The 17,895-nt window shown below is 42.6% G+C and overlaps 1 protein-coding gene across 1 annotated transcript in view; it reads left to right on the top strand.

The window, feature by feature from the left end:
• The window catches only part of SLC22A3 (solute carrier family 22 member 3), a 106,439-nt gene that overhangs the window by 15,156 nt on the left and 73,388 nt on the right, over positions 1 to 17,895 (top strand). The gene's annotated exons all lie outside the window — the stretch shown is intronic.

Below are 17,895 nucleotides of genomic sequence, written 5' to 3'. Positions count from 1 at the left end.
GCTTCCGGCAGCTATATCAGGCAGACGTGGGGCATCGTGCACCAATGCACACAGTGTTGCCGAGGAGCAGAAAGAGAGGGTCTTAGCTTAAACCCGGTGGAAGGTCCGAGAAGAGGCTGGAAGGGGGCGATGTGTCCAGCAGGAGCTGGGATGAGCCAAGGCTGGAAGAGCAAGATGGGAGTTTCAGGTGAGGGAAGTGACCTGGAAGCGGAGCAGAGGTTGCAGCCGGCCCCTGCTGGGCCTAGTCTGGCTTCTGTCGTGACCCCTTTTCTAGGAAGATCCCATCGCGAAGGCCTCGTGTGTCCTACGTGACCGGCACACCTATGAGGCAGGAAGCTCTGACTCCGGCCCCGTGCCCCTCTTTGGGGGCTAGAGCTTCTCCCAGGTGCAGGCAGCCTGCTCACAAGAGCAGGGCCCTCCGGGGTGAAGCCTCAGGCTCCGGTTGTCACCCCTGGCAGACGTGTGCCCAGCTCAGATTCACCTGCAGCTGGCTCTGAATGCTGGATGGGGCCGGGTTGGGGTTTTCCTGTGGCCTGGGGTGAGTCCCAGCAAGCCACCACCATCCTTGCCCACTCCCCACAGTGGACAGAGCACAGACCCTGTCCCTGATCCTCCCAGGCCACACTCTGCAGAATGCTGCTTCTCTGTTTCCAAGCGCCTGCATGTCTTGCATCCGCTGCCACCATCTTTTGTCCGCCTGAAGGGGCAGCTCCGTAAACCTTACTTAGACATTCCCTGACCCCAGCACAGTGGCTGCCTTCAAACCCGCCTTTGTCTGTGGGGGGTTTTCCTTGATGACCCTGATCAGCATGTTGGCCCCACTTTCTTCTGCTTGCATCTGGGGCTTTCCCAGGCTGACCAGCTCTCCCCACTTGCTGGGAGTGAAGGGGTTTCCTGGGACACGAACTTTCAGTGTTAAAACCAGGAGAGTCCTAGATAAACGGGGACAATTGGTCACCCTAAGTGACCCACAAGTAGAAAATTGATTCATAAAATGTATGATGATGAAAAGCTGTGAATTATTTGCATGTGTAATAGAGAGGGAATATGGTTAAATAAATGTGGTGTAGTCATTTGAAATAGTTACTGCAGGGATGAGGAAACCATGCTTATAAAATGACACAGAAATGTTGATGGCATATTAAGGAAGAAGAAGGCTGGGTTATACATTTGTGCAGACTGTATGATTTCAACCGTATTTGTGCACTCCATGTGGTAGATGAGTTGTTGGAAGGTAAAGACTGGCTGCATAGGGGCCCTAAAGGTGAGACTTTTAGTTACTGCTGCTTACACTTTCTTCTTAACTAATTCAGATATTATTTTGCCAAATGCAGAACCAGGAGGTGTGAAGCAGCCTTTGTGGTGGCACCACATTTGACACAGATGAGTGGATGGGTGCAGTGTTGACAATAACTACAGTCATGCTGTTCAACTTGATGGGATTTCTGACGAACAAGTCAAAGATGCAGAAATTAAAGTATACAAATTGGATTGGGTTTTCAGTAAAGGAACAGGCACTAAATCGTTTTTTCCGTAAGGCACAATAGAGGGAGGTTGTCAAGACCTATAGTTAGTAAAAGTACCTATTGATCATCTCTTAAGCAAAATTGTTACCTAGTTGTCCACGTGAAAGAAAAGACTCTCTGAAAAGAGGGGGCTGTTTAGAGAAGAATCAAGCCTCTGGCACCAGAGGGAATTCCCCAGTTAGGAAACTGTTGTAACAAAAAGACTCCATTGCTCAGAGCAGGATCAGATGATGAATTAAGCTGAAATGGTATGCGAAACCTACAATTACCTTCCTCCATATGAATAATTGAAAAGGCAATGGCTTCATTTAGGTTGTAATCTGATTTATAGCTTTTAATAGCTATGCTCTGTTAAAGTGTACACATTATCTTTTACCTTATCAAGTTTATATTGTTTTATATCAATATAATGACTTTTTTATTACGTAAAAAAATACACGTACATAGTAAGTGTATTTACATAGTAAAATCAATGATTTTTTTACTATGTAGCAAAATACACTTACTTGATTCATGAACCATTAAGGTTTTTAAATCTGTGTGAGATAATGTATTCTTTGGGGTTACTTTGATTACTGAAAATTTCTAGTCACAAGACATAATAGCTAGATACATTCCAGGCATTTTAAATGTTAAACTGTCTTCAGCATCAGAAATAGCCTCGTGAGGTAAGTCATTATTTTCCCCTATTTTGAAGGATGGAATTGAGGCTGGGAGCAGTTTTGTGACTCGCCCAAGTTAAGACATCATGAAAAATGGTTTACCTGCAAGGTCTGCCTCACCCTAAACCAATGTCCTGTCCCAATCCACCTGACTTGAGGGCTGTTAGATTTTAGATCTCAGAATCACCTAAAGGGCTTGTGGAACCAGACTGCTGGGCCTTACTGGAGTTTCTGATCGAGTGGGTCTGGGGTAGGGCCTGAAAATTTGCATTTCTAACACTTGCAGTTCCCAGATGTTGTTGTTGTCCCAGGTCTTAGGACCACACTTTGAGGATCACTGGTCTAGAAGGAGGCTTGTATTAGCTAGTGATTTTTTCATTGTGATGATGATGGCTAACCTTACACTTGAACGAAAAATATGGCTTTCTTCAAAGAAAGTCATCAGAACTTCACTTCTTTAAAATTCAGCTACTACTCACTGACATGGTGTATTAGTCTGTTCTCATGCTGCTAATAAAGACATACCTGAGACTGGGTAATTTATAAAGGAAAGAGGTTTAATTGACTCACAGTTCAGAACAGTTGGGGAGGCCTCAGGAAACTTACAATCATGGTGGAAGGGGAGGCAAACACTTCCTTCTTCACATAGTGGCAGCAAGGAGAAGTACTGAACAAAAGGGGGAAAAGAAAACCATGAGATTCCATGAGAGCTCACTCACTATCATGAGAACAGCAGCATGGGGTAACCACCCCCATGACTCAATTACCTCCCACCAGGTCCCCCCACGACACATGGGGATTATGAGAACTACAATTCAAGATGGGTTTGGGTAGAAACACAGCCAAACCATATCATTCCACCCTGTCCCCTCCCAAATCTTATGTCCTCCCATCTCAAAACACAATCATGCCCTCCCAACAGTCCCCCAAATTCTTAACTTATTCCAGCATTAACTAAAAAGTCCAAGTCCAAAGTCTCATCTGAGACAAGGCAAGTCCCTTCAACCTATGAGCCTGTAAAACCGAAAATAATTTAGTTACTTCCTAGATACAATGGGGATACAGGCATTGGGTAAATACAGCCATGCCAAATGGGAAAAATTGGCCAAAAAAAAGGTGCTACAAGCCACATCTAGGTCACACTGATGCAAGAGATGGGCTCCCACAGCCTTGGACAGCTCTGCTCTTGTGGCTATGCAGGGTACAATCCCCCTTACAGCTACCTTCATGGCTGGTGTTGAGTGTGTGGCTTTTCTAGGCACACGGTGCAAGCTGTCAGTGGATCTATCCATTCTGGGTTCTGGAGGACAGTGGCCCTCTTATCACAGCTCCACTAGGAAGTACCCTAGTAGGGACTCTGTGTGAGGGCTCTGACCCCACATTTCCCTTCTGCACTGCCCTAGCAGAGGTTCTCCATGAGGGCTGTGCCCCCTAGTACACATCTGCCTGGACATCCGTGTGTTTTCATACATCCTTTGAAATCTAGGTGGAGGATCCTGAACCTCAATTCTTGTCCTCTGCCAACCCACAGGACCAACACCACGTGAAAGCTGCCAAGGCTTGGAACTGAGACCACCTCAGTCTGGATTTCATTGTCCACTATCAGCATTTTGGTCAAAGTAGTTCAATAAGTCTCTAGGAACTTCCAAACTTTCCCACATCTTCCTGTCTTCTGAGCCCTCCAAGTCTCTAGGAAGTTCCAAACTTTTCCATGTTTTCCTGTCTTTTGAGCCCTCCAAACTGTTTCAATCTCTGCTTGTTACCTAGTTCCAAAGTTGCTTCCACATTTTTGGGTATCCTTATAGCAGCACCCCATTCTCTGGAGTACCAATTTACTATATTAGTCGATTCTTATGCTGCTAATAAAGATATAACCAATACTGGGTAATATATAAAGAAAACAGGTTTAATTGACTCACAGTTCTGCATGGCTAGGGAGGCCTCAGGAAACTTACAGCCATGGTGGAAGGGGAAGCAAACACGTCCTTCTTCACATGACGGCAGCAAAAAGTGCTGAGCAAAAGGGGGAAAAGCTCCTTATAAAACCATGAGAACTCATTCACTATTATGAGAATAGCAGCATGGGGGTAACCTCCCCCATGATTCAATTATCTTCCACCAGGTTCCCCCCATAACACATGGGGGTTATGGGAACTAGAATTCAAAATGAGATTTGGGTGGACACAGCCAAACCATATCACATGGCTTCTTTCACTGAAGCATTTTCCTCTCTACTGCAACTTGCATACCTCTATTGCAACTTTCATAGCTCTATTGAAACTTGCAAGTCCTATAAAAACAGCACATACTCCCATCAGGCATTGATAGCACCTCCATGTGCAGATTTTGAATGTAACTGAACCTTCCTCTGCCCTGACAGTTCATGCTGCTGTTCAGTGTCCTCTGCTACCGTCTCCAAGTGGTGTTCCTGTCATCCTAGAAGCCCTGCCTTGGGCCATGCCTGAAATGCACTAATTTGTTCATTTGAGAGGTAGTATAAAGTGGTCAAGGCATCCAGACACATTGTGGATGATGGGGCACTGCTATAGGTGCTGGGACACTGCCATGAACAAGAGGCCCAGGTCCCTCCCCTGTACCTATGTAGTCGGTGCCAGCCTCAGGCCACTCAGCTACCTTCACCCATAATGTCCCTGCACCCTCTCTGTTGAGTCTTCCTCCTTTTCCTCCTCCATCCAGCCTAGGTCGCTGGTCCAGTTCTTCAGCCCACATCTTCCAGGGGCCCCGCTGCCCTTCCTACTGTCCTGCCTGGGCTGAGAGCACTGCTGGAGACACCACTCCCAGCACATGCTGCTCTATCCTCTCTAGTTCCTGGTGTCCTGGTGTTGCCTGACAGTCATGTTGAGTGTCCTGATGTCCACTCTGGCTCTCCAGACTCTATTCTCTGCCAACTTCCCACCTGCCCCTCCCCACTCACACTCTCTTCCCCCACTCTTAGCAAACCACTCACTCTTCACTTCCCTGAGAAAATAGAAAACTTGGAATAATACATTTCTTCAATGTCCTGCACCAGGACAATCAACTTCTCTATCTTTGCTCCCATAGCTTCCTTCTAACCCCACAGTAGAAGAGCTATAATACCACCCCTTGTTGAAAGCTTATTTTTCCCCTGTGCTCTGGTCACCACCCCTCCTGGCTTCTCAGGTGATTTCCACCTGCCCACCACACCTTTGATGCCTGTCTTCAGTCTCTCCTTCACTGGTGTTCTTTGTTCATCCACACTTAAACCTGCTTAAGTTCACCTGCTGTTTAGAGCAGTGTCCCTTATCCCTGTGTTCCTCTGCAGCTGAGCACCTGTAATTGTCTGTCATAGACACATTCATCATTTCTACATTCTTACCTTCCACTTATTCCTCAACCTAGTGTGGTCTCCATCATCCCCGCCACACCACAGAATCTGTGCTTCCCAGTATCTCCGATGACCTTGAGGTTGCCGTTCACTCACCTCCTCACACTTGGTCTTGTGTATCACACCAGAGCGTCAGCTGTGCGAAAGGCAGGGATAGGATTCCAACTCTGTAGGGACCCCTGTGGCCGGCGTAGGTAGCTGCCATAGTCACTGGTTCATATTTCACCGTTCTGCTCATTTTGTGCTTCCCGGCACGTCTCTTCTTTCACTGCTTGCATATTCTGTCCAAGCTCTGATGAAGCCAAACACATTTCACAGATGGACACAACTGACCGTGCTTCGGGCTTCTGATTCACCCATACGTCCAGGAGTCATGAATCTGAAATCTGGAGCTGGTCTGGAGAAAGCATTCTATTTAGTGAAATGTTGAAGTAATCTTAGGTCAACTATCACGTATTTCATTATCTCCAATGCCACAATTTCCAAATGCCTACTTGAACAGTAGATACTTTCAGGTGATTTTCATATCAATGATTGCATTTTGCCATTGTTCTTTATTTTTTCAGTAATGCTCCATCTGTAAACAACCCAAACTTCAAAGCCTGACATAGTGTATTGACAAATTATTCCTGGATGCCTGTTTTTATCAGGCCAAAATCCATGGTTATTCCAAAATGGATATCATGCAAATAATGCTGCCGTAGCATGCTAACATTTTCCAGACTATTATGAAAATGTTTAACTCATTTGTAAGTCATGGGGAACAATACCAGAATTTGCTACTGTGTAAACCATTACTACAGCAATTCCAGTGATGCCTGCTTGTGATCTTTATTGCCCACTTCATAGTTCTGTATTTTCGTCTCCTTTTTTTAATCCTTAAATATACAAAGTAAATGTAAATATCTTTATTTGTGGGTCTTTTAGAATTATTTTTTAACATTAGCACTTGTAAATTTACTGGAAGTTTCAAAAATTTGTATTTCGTGTTAGATCACATAAACTTTTTCAATTAAAAGTAAGAAAGCTTTCAAATAAAAGTCTAACACATACAACATATGTACCCACCTCTCCAAATGAAAAAATGTTAGCATTTTGTTATATTTTCTTTAGATTTTTTGGCAGAGAAATAAGCCATTATAGATCAAGTTGAAATACTACTTACTATTGTTGTGTGACAAATTATCCTAAAACTTAGTAATTTAAAACAACCATTTTTTTTTTTTACTCACAGATTGTGAGAGTCATGAATCCCGAACAGGAACAATAGGGAGTGTTTGTTTCTGCTACACAAAGTGCAGCTTCAGATAGGAAGGCTTACAGGTTGGGATGACCCGATGGCCAGGGCAGGAGCCATCAGCATGTCTTCATTCGCTGATCTGGCAGTCAGTACTGCTGTCAGTTGGGCCGTCAGTTAGCTGCAACAACTGCAAATGATGCCTCTGTGTAGCTTGGACTTCCTCGTGGCATGGCAGCCGCAGACTTCTCACTAAGTGGCTCAGAGCCCCATGGGTGTGTTCTATAATAGTTCACAAGGCAGAAGCTGCATTGCCTTTCAGGACCTAGCCTCGTAAGTCACACTGCCTCATTTCTGCTGTATTCTGTCAGTTCCAGGAGAGTCACAAGCCCTTCCTGGATTTAAGGGAAAGGGAATTAGATGCCATTTCCTGATGAAGGTGGAGCAAAGTTCTGAAAGAGAACGTGTGGGGGAGTCATGCCATCTTTGGATAGGCCAGAAGTCCCAGTCTCCCTCCTCAGGGACATCCAGTCTTGTAGTTTGTCTCCAGTCCAAACATGTGTGGGCACTTTCCCTGCATATGTGAGTATCCACGTGAATGTCTCTTCATTGTATCTCCATCTTTCTAAAAAGTAATCACAGAGAGTCATGAAATCCAGTGTTAGAACCAGGCATTGTTAATGCTCTTATGTTATTGTTATTCAAGCTGGGCTAGGGGATGCAGCATTAATAAAACAATATGTACGTTGGATTTAGTTATACTATACTGTGTACTCTAATACTTTGTAATCATTAGTAATAAATAGTAGCATCTCACTTCATGTAGGATTTTGCAATGCTTAAACTATTTTCACGTTTGCTCCTTCAGTCCAGGTTTCCTAAAAATAAAATATGATAAGAGTCTTGAGACTTAAGTTCATATTTTACATGAATCAGATAAAATAATAGATAGTAAAATGCTTTGTAAACTGTGCAGAGCTATTAAGCTGCCCCTTATCATTAAGTCTTTAAGTCAGATTTTCTGATATTGTAATCCTATCCTAAACTTCCTCTCATTTCTTTGCTGACTTGTAATCTTCGCTTCTGCCTCATTTCTTGTGTCCAAATACAATCAATTCTTCAAGCCCTGGCTCAAATGCTGCCTAGAAGCCTTTCCTGACACAGACCTCCCAGCTTATCTTGTCTCCCTCTTCTGTGCTTTTATCGCATTCTGTGTTTCTCTTGTGGGTTTACACAGATCATCTTTTGTATTCTATTTCATGTATCACATCACTGGGGCTCACCTGGAAGCTTCTAGCAAACCTAACCCCAGTCTCTGCAGCCCTCAGTGCACAACAACATGCCTGCTACCCAGGAGCAGGCTGTGAAAGTCTTTTTATTTTTTAATTATTATACTTTAAATTCTGGGATACATGTGCAGAATGTGCAGGTCTGTTACATAGCTATACAGGTGCCATGGTGGTTTGCTGCACTCATCAACCCGTCACGTACATTAGGTATTTCTCCTAATGCTATCCCTCCCCTAGTACCCTACCCCCTGACAGACCCTGGTATGTGATGTTCCCCTCCCTATGTCCGTGTGTTCTCATTGTTCAACTCTCACTTATGAGTGAGAACATGAGGTGTTTGGTTTTCTGTTCCTGTGTTAGTTTGCTGAGAATGATGGTTTCCAGCTTCATTCATGTCCCTGCAAAGGACATGAACTCATCCTTTTTCATGGCTGCATAGTATTCCATGGTGTATATGTGCCACATTTTCTTTATCTAGTCTATCATTGATGGGCATTTGGGTTGGTTCCCAAGTCTTTGCCATTGTGAATAGTGCCATAATAAACATATGTGTGCATGTGTCTTTATAGTAGAGTGATTTATAATCCTTTGGGTATATACCCAGTAGTGGGATTGCTGGGTCAAGTAGTATTTCTGGTTTTAGATCATTGAGGAGTGGCCACACTATCTTCCACAATGGTGGAAGACAATCCCACCAACTGTGTGAATGTGTTCCTAGTTCTGCACATCCTCTCCAGCATCTGTTGTTTTCTGACTTTTTAATTTTTGCCATTCTAACTGACTTGATATGGTATCTCATTGTGGTTTTAATTTGCATTTCTCTAACTACCAGTGATGATGAACTTTTTTTTCATATGTTTGTTGGCCGGATAAATGTCTTCTTTTGAGAAGTGTCTGTTCATATCCTTTGTCCACTTTTTGATGGTTTTTTTTTTTTCTTATAAATTTGTTTAAATTTGTTTACAAGTGAGGTGACAGTGCAAAGTCTCCCACTATTATTATGTGGGACTCTAAGTCTCTTTGTAGGTCTCTAAGAACTTGCTTTATGAATCTGGGTACTCTTGTACTAGGTGCACATATATTTAGGATAGTTAGCTCTTTTTGTTGCATTTTTCCTTAACCATTATGTAATGCCCTTCTTTGTCTTTTTTGATCTTTGTTGACTTAAAGTCTGTTATATCAGAGAGTAGGATTGCAACCCCAGCTTTTTTTTTTTTTTTTTTTTTGCTTTCCACTTGGTTGGTAAATATTCCTCCATCCCTTTATTTTGGGCCTATGTTTGTCTTTGCGCATGAGATGGGTCTCCTGAATACAGCTCACCAAAGGGTCTTGACTCTTTATCTAATTTGCCAGTCTGTGTCTTTTAATTGAGGCATTTAGCCCATTTACATTTAAGGTTAATATTGTTATGTGTGAATTTGATCCTGTCATTATGATGCTAGCTGGTTATTTTGCCCATTAGTTGATGCAGTTTCTTCATAGTGCCAATGATCTTTACAATTGGATATATTTTTGCAGTAACTGGTACCGGTTTTTCGTTTCCATATTTAGTGCTTCCTTCAGGAGCTTTTGTAAGGCAGGCCTGGTGGTGAAAAAAATCTCTCAGCATTTGCTTGTCTGTGAAGGATTTTATTTCTCCTTCACTTATGAAGCTTAGTTTGACTGGACATGAAACTCTGGGATGAAAATTGTTGTCATTAAGAATGTCGAATATTGGCTCCCACTCTCTTCTGGATTGTAGGGTTTCTGCAGAGAGATCCACTGCTGGTCTGATGGACTTCCCTGTGTGGGTAACCTGACATTTCCCTCTAGCTGCCCTTTATATTTTTTCCTTCATTTCAACCTTGGTGAATCTGATGATTATGTGTCTTGGGGTTGTTCTTCTCAAGGAGTTTCTTTGTGGTGTTCTGAATTTACTGAATTTGAATGTTGGCCTGTTGTGCTGGGTTGGGGAAATTCTCCTGGATAATACCCTGAAGAGTGTTTTCCAACTTGGATTCATTCTCCCCATCACTTTCAGGTGCACTGGTCAAGCGTAGGTTTGGTCTTTTCACATAGTCCCATATTTCTTGGAGGCTTTGTTTGTTCCTTTTCATACTTTTTTCTCTGATCTTGTCTTCATGATTTATTTCATTAAGTTGATATTCAATCTCTGATATCCTTTCTTCTGCTTGATTGATTTGGCTATTGATACTTGTATATGCTTCATGAAGTTCTTGTGCTGTGTTTTTCAGCACCATCAGGTCATTTATGTTCTTCTCTAAACTGGTTATTCTAGTTAGCAATTCCTCTCACCTTTTTTCAAGATTCTTAGCTTCCTTGCATTGGGTTAGAACATTGCTCGTTTAGCTCAGAGGAGTTTGTTATTACTCACCTTCTGAAGCCTACTTCTGTCAGTTCATCAAAGTAATTCTAATTCTCCATATAGTTTTATTCCCTTGCTGGCAAGGACTTGTGATCCCTTGGCAGAGAAGAGGTGTCCTGGTTTTTGGAATTTTCAGCCCTTTTGCACTGGTTTTTCCTCATCGTTGTGGATTTATCTACCTTTGGTCTTTGATACTGGTGACTTTCTGATGGGGTTTCTGTGTAGATGTCCTTTTTGTTGATGTTGATGCTATTCCTTTATGTTTGTTAGTTTCCTTCTAACACTCAGGCCCGTCTGCTGCAAGTCTGCTGGAGTTTGCTGGAGGTCCACTTCAGACCTTGTTTGCCTGGGTATCACCAGCGGAGGCTGCAGAGCAGCAAAGATTTCTGCCTGTTTCTTCTTCTGGAAGCTTCGTCCCAGAGGGGCACCCACCAGATGTGAGCCAGAGCTCTTTTGTATGAGGTGTCTGTCAACCCTTGCTGGGAGGTGTCTCCCAGTCAGGAGGAATGAGGGTTAGGGAATCACTTGAGGAGGCAGTCTGTCCCTTAGCAGAGCTTGAGCAAGGTGCTGGGAGATCTGCTTCTGTCTTCAGAGCCAGCAGGCAGGAACGTTTAAGTCTGCTGAAGCTGTGCTCACAGCTGCCCCTTCCCCCAGGTGCTCTGTCTCAGGGAGATGGGAGTTTTATCTGTAAGCCCCTGACTGGGGCTGCTGCCTTTCTTTCAGAGATGCCTTGCCCAGAGAGGAGGAATCTAGAGAGGTAGTCTGGCTACAGTGGCTTTACTAAGCTTTAGTGGGCTCTGTAAAGTTCAAACTTCCCAGAGGCTTTGTTTACACTGTGAGGGGGAAAATCGCCTACTCAAGCCTCAGTAATGATGGACGCCCCTGCCCCACCAAGCTCGAGTGTCCCAGTTCGACTTCAGACTGCTGTGCTGGCAGCAAGATTCTCAAGTCAGTGGATCTTAGCTTGCTGGACTCCGTGGGGGTGGGATTCACTGAGCTAGAACACTTGGGTCCCTGGCTTCAGCCCCCTTTCCAGGGGAGTGAACGGTTCTGTTTTGTTGGCATGTGAAGCACCACTGGGGTACGAAGAAAACTCCTGCAGTTAGCTCAGTGTCTGCCCAAATGGCCACCCAGTTTTGTGCTTGAAACCCAGGGCCCTGGTGGTATAGGCACCCGAGGGAATCTCCCGGTCTGCACGTTGTGAAGACCATGGGAAAAGCATAATATCCGGGCTAGAATGCATGGTTCCTTATGAGACAGTTTCTCAAGGCTTCTCTTGGCTAGGGGAGGGAGTTCCTCAACCCCTTGCACTTCCTGGGTGAGGCAATGCCCCACCCTGCTTCAGCTCATGCTCTATGGGCTGCACCCACTGTCTAACTAGTCCCAGTGAGATGAGCTGGTACCTCAGTTTGAAATGCAGAAATCACCCACCTTCTGCATTGATCTCTCTGGGAGCTGCAGACCAGAGCTGTTCTTATTCAGCCATCTTGTCACATGTGAAAGTCTTTTGAATGAATGAATGAATGAATGAATGAATGAACTATCTTTTCACTGTGCTTCGTATGCTCATGCCTCACTCAGGTTGTGGAAAATACAGAATCTTGAATACTTTAAAGTCTTGTGAGTCAGACATCATCCCTGCTCCTTCAAAATAACCCAGTGTGTGTGGAGAGGCCCCTGGCTTTGGTGATGGGGGACATTTCCCATGACTCCCACCCCCTCAGTACCACAGGGCTCATCTCTGGGGACCTGGCTTTCCATTTAGAGCAGACCTGGATCAAGAAAGGCCCCAAGAAAGAGAAAAGAAAGACTTGGCAGTGGGAGGCAGGGCATTCAGGCCTCTCCTGGGAAGAGTCCCAGCCTCTGGACTTAGCATGATGTTTTTAAAAGAAATGAATGTGTGTCTTATTTCCACCTTCAACTTGTAAGCCAAGTTCAGTGCCAGAGGCTGGGGCATCTCTGCTGCCTGGGTGCACTCCACAGAGACAGAGCAAGAGCGCACACAGACTGTGCTGTCTGACTCGCATAGAAGGCTGACAACCACTTCCTTCCTAAGGGGGAAAGTGAACTTGGGAAGGCAGGAACAATCACATGCTTACCCAAAACCTTGGTGGCAGCATGTCTTTCCAGAAATTTAGCAAGCCAGATCTGGACATTTGATGCCTTTGCTCCTCTATTTCCTGAAAGAAATGGAAGGAATCAGGCTCATGAAAAGCCAGATATCACCTCCGTGCACACAACCAGGACCCCTGCCTTTCTGAAATGCCCCATAGGCTCTCACAGAATAGTTGCAATCTTAGCAGTGGGCAGCTTGCTTGTTGTCTGGCCTAAGTCTGAGCCAAGATAAAGACATATAAACTGCCAAGGAGACACTCTATTCCAGAACCTTCTCTTCTTTGCAAAGCAAACATAATTTTAAGACCAAGATGCATAACTCTTGTAATCAAAAGCTTACACATTTCCCACACTCCTGCCCTCCATCCCCAAGCAATGGGTTCTAAGCAATATAAACTGCCAGAGTGGCGTTTAGTGGGAAAGAAAAATCAGACTGGTAAGATACCAACATTTTTTTGCCGTATACCAGTTTGAGAAAGTACTTAAGCAAGTGTGGGACAATATTCAGTTGGCAAATATATGATGAAAGTAGCTCACTTAAGAAAGGAATAATTAAAGTCTTATTTATTGAAAGAACAGTGACAAGTTTTTTTTAATTCTCAAGGGAAAGTCTTGCATATTTCCTGCACTGTATGTTTACCTAAGTACAAGTGTTTTAAGAATGATCTCTTGAGCCTGCTTAAATCAAGAATGCATATTTCAGCAGTTTGAAAAAATAGCATTTCTTTGTTCATGGCTGTTCTCAGGGGTTGAGAGGTATGGACCCAGGAGTCAGGGGTCTGAGTTTAGGCTTCCACCAGCTGACTAGCTTGGAACCTCTGACTAGGTTTTTAAACCCTCTAAGCCTTGGGTTTCTCACCTGCACAATGAGGATAATAATCATGTCTACCTCACAGTGTTGTTGGGAGGACTTAATGAGATGTAGAGCAACTAATCTAAAGCCTGGCCCACAGAGAGGTAATGTGAAGTCTCAAAAAAAGTGAATTTTATAATAGCAAAGACATGGAACCAACCCAAATGCCCATCAGTGATAAAGAAAATGTGGTACATATACGCCATGGAATACTATGCAACCATAAAAAGGAATGAGATCATGTCCTTTGCAGTGACATGGATGAAGCTAGTGGCCATCATCCTCAGCAAACTAACACAGGAACAGAAAACTAAACACCACATGTTCTCACTCATAAGTGGGAGTTGAACAATGAGAACACATGGACACAGGCGGGGAACAACACATACCAGGGCCTGGTTGTGGGGGGACGGGATGGTGCAGAGAGGGGCAAGGGGAAGGAGAACACCAGGACAAAGAGCTAATGCATGCGAGGCTTAAAACTAGATGATGGGTTGACAGGTGCAGCTAACCACCGTGGCACATGTATACCTATGTAACAAACCTGCACATGTATCCCAGAACTTAAACTAAACTAAAATTTTTTAAAAAGTGAATTTTAGCTAGTAGATTTTAGAGTTGAAGCATGCCATGGTACTTGTGATTAGGCATCTACCTGTGTATTTATTCACCCGAACACCTCAATATGTAAAATAAAAATTGCTCAATTGTTGAAGGTTGCTGCATCACTCTATGCTACTTGCTCTGTTAAAGTATATTCAGGGAGCGATCCCAGAGAGGCACCTCCTTTTAGCTCTGTGAGGCCTTAAAGCTGGGTCATCATGAAGTCCCTGTATATATATTTTTTGTTTTAATAACTCCAAGTAGCCAAATGAAAACAATTATTTGTAAAATGTATTAAGAAGCAAATATTATCAATTTGGGACTTTGCACAACTATTATTAATGTGACCTCAGGTCTCATGACAAATTAGAATGGCAGTCCTGGGTGAGAAGTTAATTTTGCCCTGGATCTGGCAGAATCAACATGCATCCCAGTCGTGGGATAGGCCAGTTCTCTCACTCCATCACATCCAACACCTGGCAAGGACAGCTTTGGGTATCCTAAAGAATTTGGGGAAGATGCTGTTGGTGTGGGGGCAGGGAGACTAGAAACAAGATCTTTCCACAGGCAGAGCTCTTCAGAGCTTGATAACAAAGTTCGGTCTGCAGGCTTGGCCAACCAAATAATTATAAACTCTCCAGTTGAAACAGGGAACTGTGGCCGGGCGTGGTGGCTCACACCTGTAATTCCAGCACTCTGGGAGGCCGAGGTGGGCAGATCACTTGAGGTCAGGAGTTTGAGACCAGCCTAACAAATATAGTGAAACCCCAGCTCTACTAAAAATACAAAAATTAGCTGGGTGTGGTGGTGGGCACCTATTGTCCCAGCTACTCAGGAGGTTGAGGCAGGAGAATTGCTTGAACCCAGAAGGTGGAGGTTGCAGTGGACTGAGATCATGCCAAGACACTCCAGCTAACAGAGTAAGACTCTATCTCAAAAAAAAAAAAAAAAAAAAAAAAAAGAAAGAAAGAAAGAAAGAAAGAAAGAAAGAAAGAAAGAAAGAAAGAAAGAAAGAAAGAAAGAAAGAAAGACAGGGAAATGTTTGCAAAGCTTCCATCTCCAGGTTGACTTCTGTCAATAATCCTATTGTCTTAAGGCTGGAGTGGACTTCCTTGAAGCTCTTTGCCAGAAAACCTGGCCAAAACTGTCCTAAGATTAAGAGTTTTCTCAAGTCTCTTTTCCTGATTCCAATCAATTGGAAATGTTATGAAAATAATTCTGTGGTCAAGTCTCACTTACTCTTGCTCTCAAACACAATCCACCAAAAGAACAAAACACAAAGTAAAAGCAGATGCAAGACACAAGAGGAAGAGGGGCCCTCTGCAGAGGCTGCTAAGAAAACGTAGGTTTGGCTCAAAGATTTTTGTTTGTTTGAATCAGCTCACTGTTTTTAACCTGTGGAAATTTGTTCACACATTCTAACAGTAGCTTTTGCTTTTTAAAATTGGTTTATTTAGTGTTATGTTCCTCCTGTAAACCTTTTCATTGTATGTTTGTCTCCTAATCTAATGGCAATCCTCTCAGTGATATGAGTAACCTGGTGTTTGTATTTAATAATCCTTCAACATTCACAGCATCAGAAAATATCAGAACAAGAAAGCCCCAGCCTTCAAGACTGTTCTGTTTGATTTGTGTTCCCTAATTTGATGTGTGAACAAAACTGAGGCTGTGAAGATTATACAATAATATGTTGAGCTCAAAAACATGGTAGTAGAATTAGAATATAGCTGTCTGGTATTTATATAAAAGTCAATGATTTTTAGAAGTTTAAAAAAGATACACATTCAACTGAGAAAATACTAAATATTTAAATTCTGTAGGCTAGTTTCCATATTCTGGAAAGGTGGATTTTCATATGGCACTGGTGCTGTTGTTTCATCAGGTCAGCTGTCTATGTCATAAGAGGGTGTTCTTATTAGAAAATGTAGGCTTTGGCAAGCTTTAAGAGGTACATGTGTTACTTCATGTTCTGATGAGATTTTGAAAATCTTTGGCAACTGTGCTTTCCAAGTGGAGAAAAAGGGCTACCGTAATGTTGAAAGACAGAAATTAAAATCTAATCAGATATGATGGCTTTCATCCTCTACCCTAGAATTTCTTTTCATGGAATGTCTGGTGGACAATAGTATATAGAGGCTCCTCGACTTAGGATGGGATCACATCCAGATACATCCCTTGTTAAATTGAAAATATCATTTAAGTTGAAAAATGCATTTAATATACCTAATCTACCAGACATCACAGCTTAGCCCAGCCTACTTTAAATTGCTCAGAGTGCTTACACTAGCCTGCAGTCGGGCAAACTCATCTAACGCAAAGCCTATTTTGTAATAAAGGGTTAAATAGCTCATGTAATTTATTGGATATAGTATCAGTTGTTTACCCTCGTGATCGTATCACTGACTGGCAGTTGTGACTCACTGCCACTGCCCAGCATATATGGCTAGCCTGGAAAAAGATCAAAATTAAAAAACAAAGTACATTTCTATTAAGTGCATATCACTTTCACACCATCATTAAGTCGAACATCGCCAAGTTGAACCCTCCTAAGTTGGGGACCGTCTGTAGATCAGGCAGTCGTTGACATCTTACGGAGGCAGATTGCCAAAAGAGATTGAAGTCTAGAAGTCCTGGAAGCAGCCCCAACAATTACCCAGAACTCAGCATCATGCCCTCACATCAAGGCAAGGAGGGAGAGTTGTCCATATTTTTCCTTTCCTCAAAAGGGATAGTGAAACTCATTCTGAGGTTTTTAAAAAATGTACTTTTTAATGCTTTTCCTCTATCTGTTTTACTCTCCCTTGGCACCTTCTCTGCATTGTGATGGCTGTAGTACTGCTCCTTCTCCTTACATGGGGTCTTAGAATGCACAAAGCTGCCCAATGTCACTTTCTCTGTATTTGAGGAAAATTTCTAGTAGCCAAAGAATATCCTCCGGCACTCTTTTCAAAATGCCAACTAAATGTGATAGAACTACTTTTTGCAACAGTAAAGTCCCAAAGTCTCTTTCTTCCTGATGGGCTAATTTAGTACCTTTCTTTTTCCAAACCAAAGAACCATAAAAACCAGTGAAACTCTGCTTTATTATTATCCTGTGTGTTTAGTTTTGCTTTTTAGTACTTACCATTATTAAACACTTGGCCCATTTTTGGCTAATTGTTGTGTAATTCCAAATACAAACCAGCCACCATGAATTATTGCAGTTAGAGTCATCAGAAAGCAAGGAGCTATGACTGGTGCTCTGTTCTTGCCATGTTTTTTTGATTTGTGTTTCATTTCTTACCTGTGCTCACAAGTCATATGAAGATCAATACATCTGAAATATATATACTGAGTATGTCACCAGATTTTATTTCTCCCATCATTGAGTCTGGACAGGCTTCTTTCAAAAGTGTTGAGTCATTTTTATGTCTTTATCACACCCTTCTAAAGTCCTTAAAACTCCTAATTATTTCAGAGGATTATTGTCATATAAGAGATACAAACTCAATTACATGAAGAAGTTATAATCACTATAATTAAACTGAGGCTTATCTAGACAGATCCTGTATCATATTTTTGACATATTGAGGCTAAAAACTTTGTGGAGAAAATAATGGATATTTATAGAATATACTCAAGTGTATTTATTTTAGAAGATCTGTGTAGGCATTTCACAAAAGAATCTGTAATCTACATAAACTTCCAAATTATGTTACATAATATTTTAAAAACTTGTTTTAGAATAAGTTGAAATGTGAGGTTTATAAACAACTGGAATAATAAACTGAAATTATAATTTAATTTTTGTACCCAATGCATATTTTGCTTGCTATGACTTGACTATAGTTCCGAATTCTTCTAGGTTTAGTGTCCCTTTTTTGAAAACAGGTTTTCAA

This window comes from Theropithecus gelada, chromosome 4 (assembly GCF_003255815.1).
Source record: "Theropithecus gelada isolate Dixy chromosome 4, Tgel_1.0, whole genome shotgun sequence".
NCBI classification, from domain to species: Eukaryota; Metazoa; Chordata; class Mammalia; order Primates; family Cercopithecidae; genus Theropithecus; species Theropithecus gelada.
The sequence above is the reverse complement of the archived record's forward strand: the minus strand, read 5'-3'. Positions and strand labels throughout refer to the sequence as shown.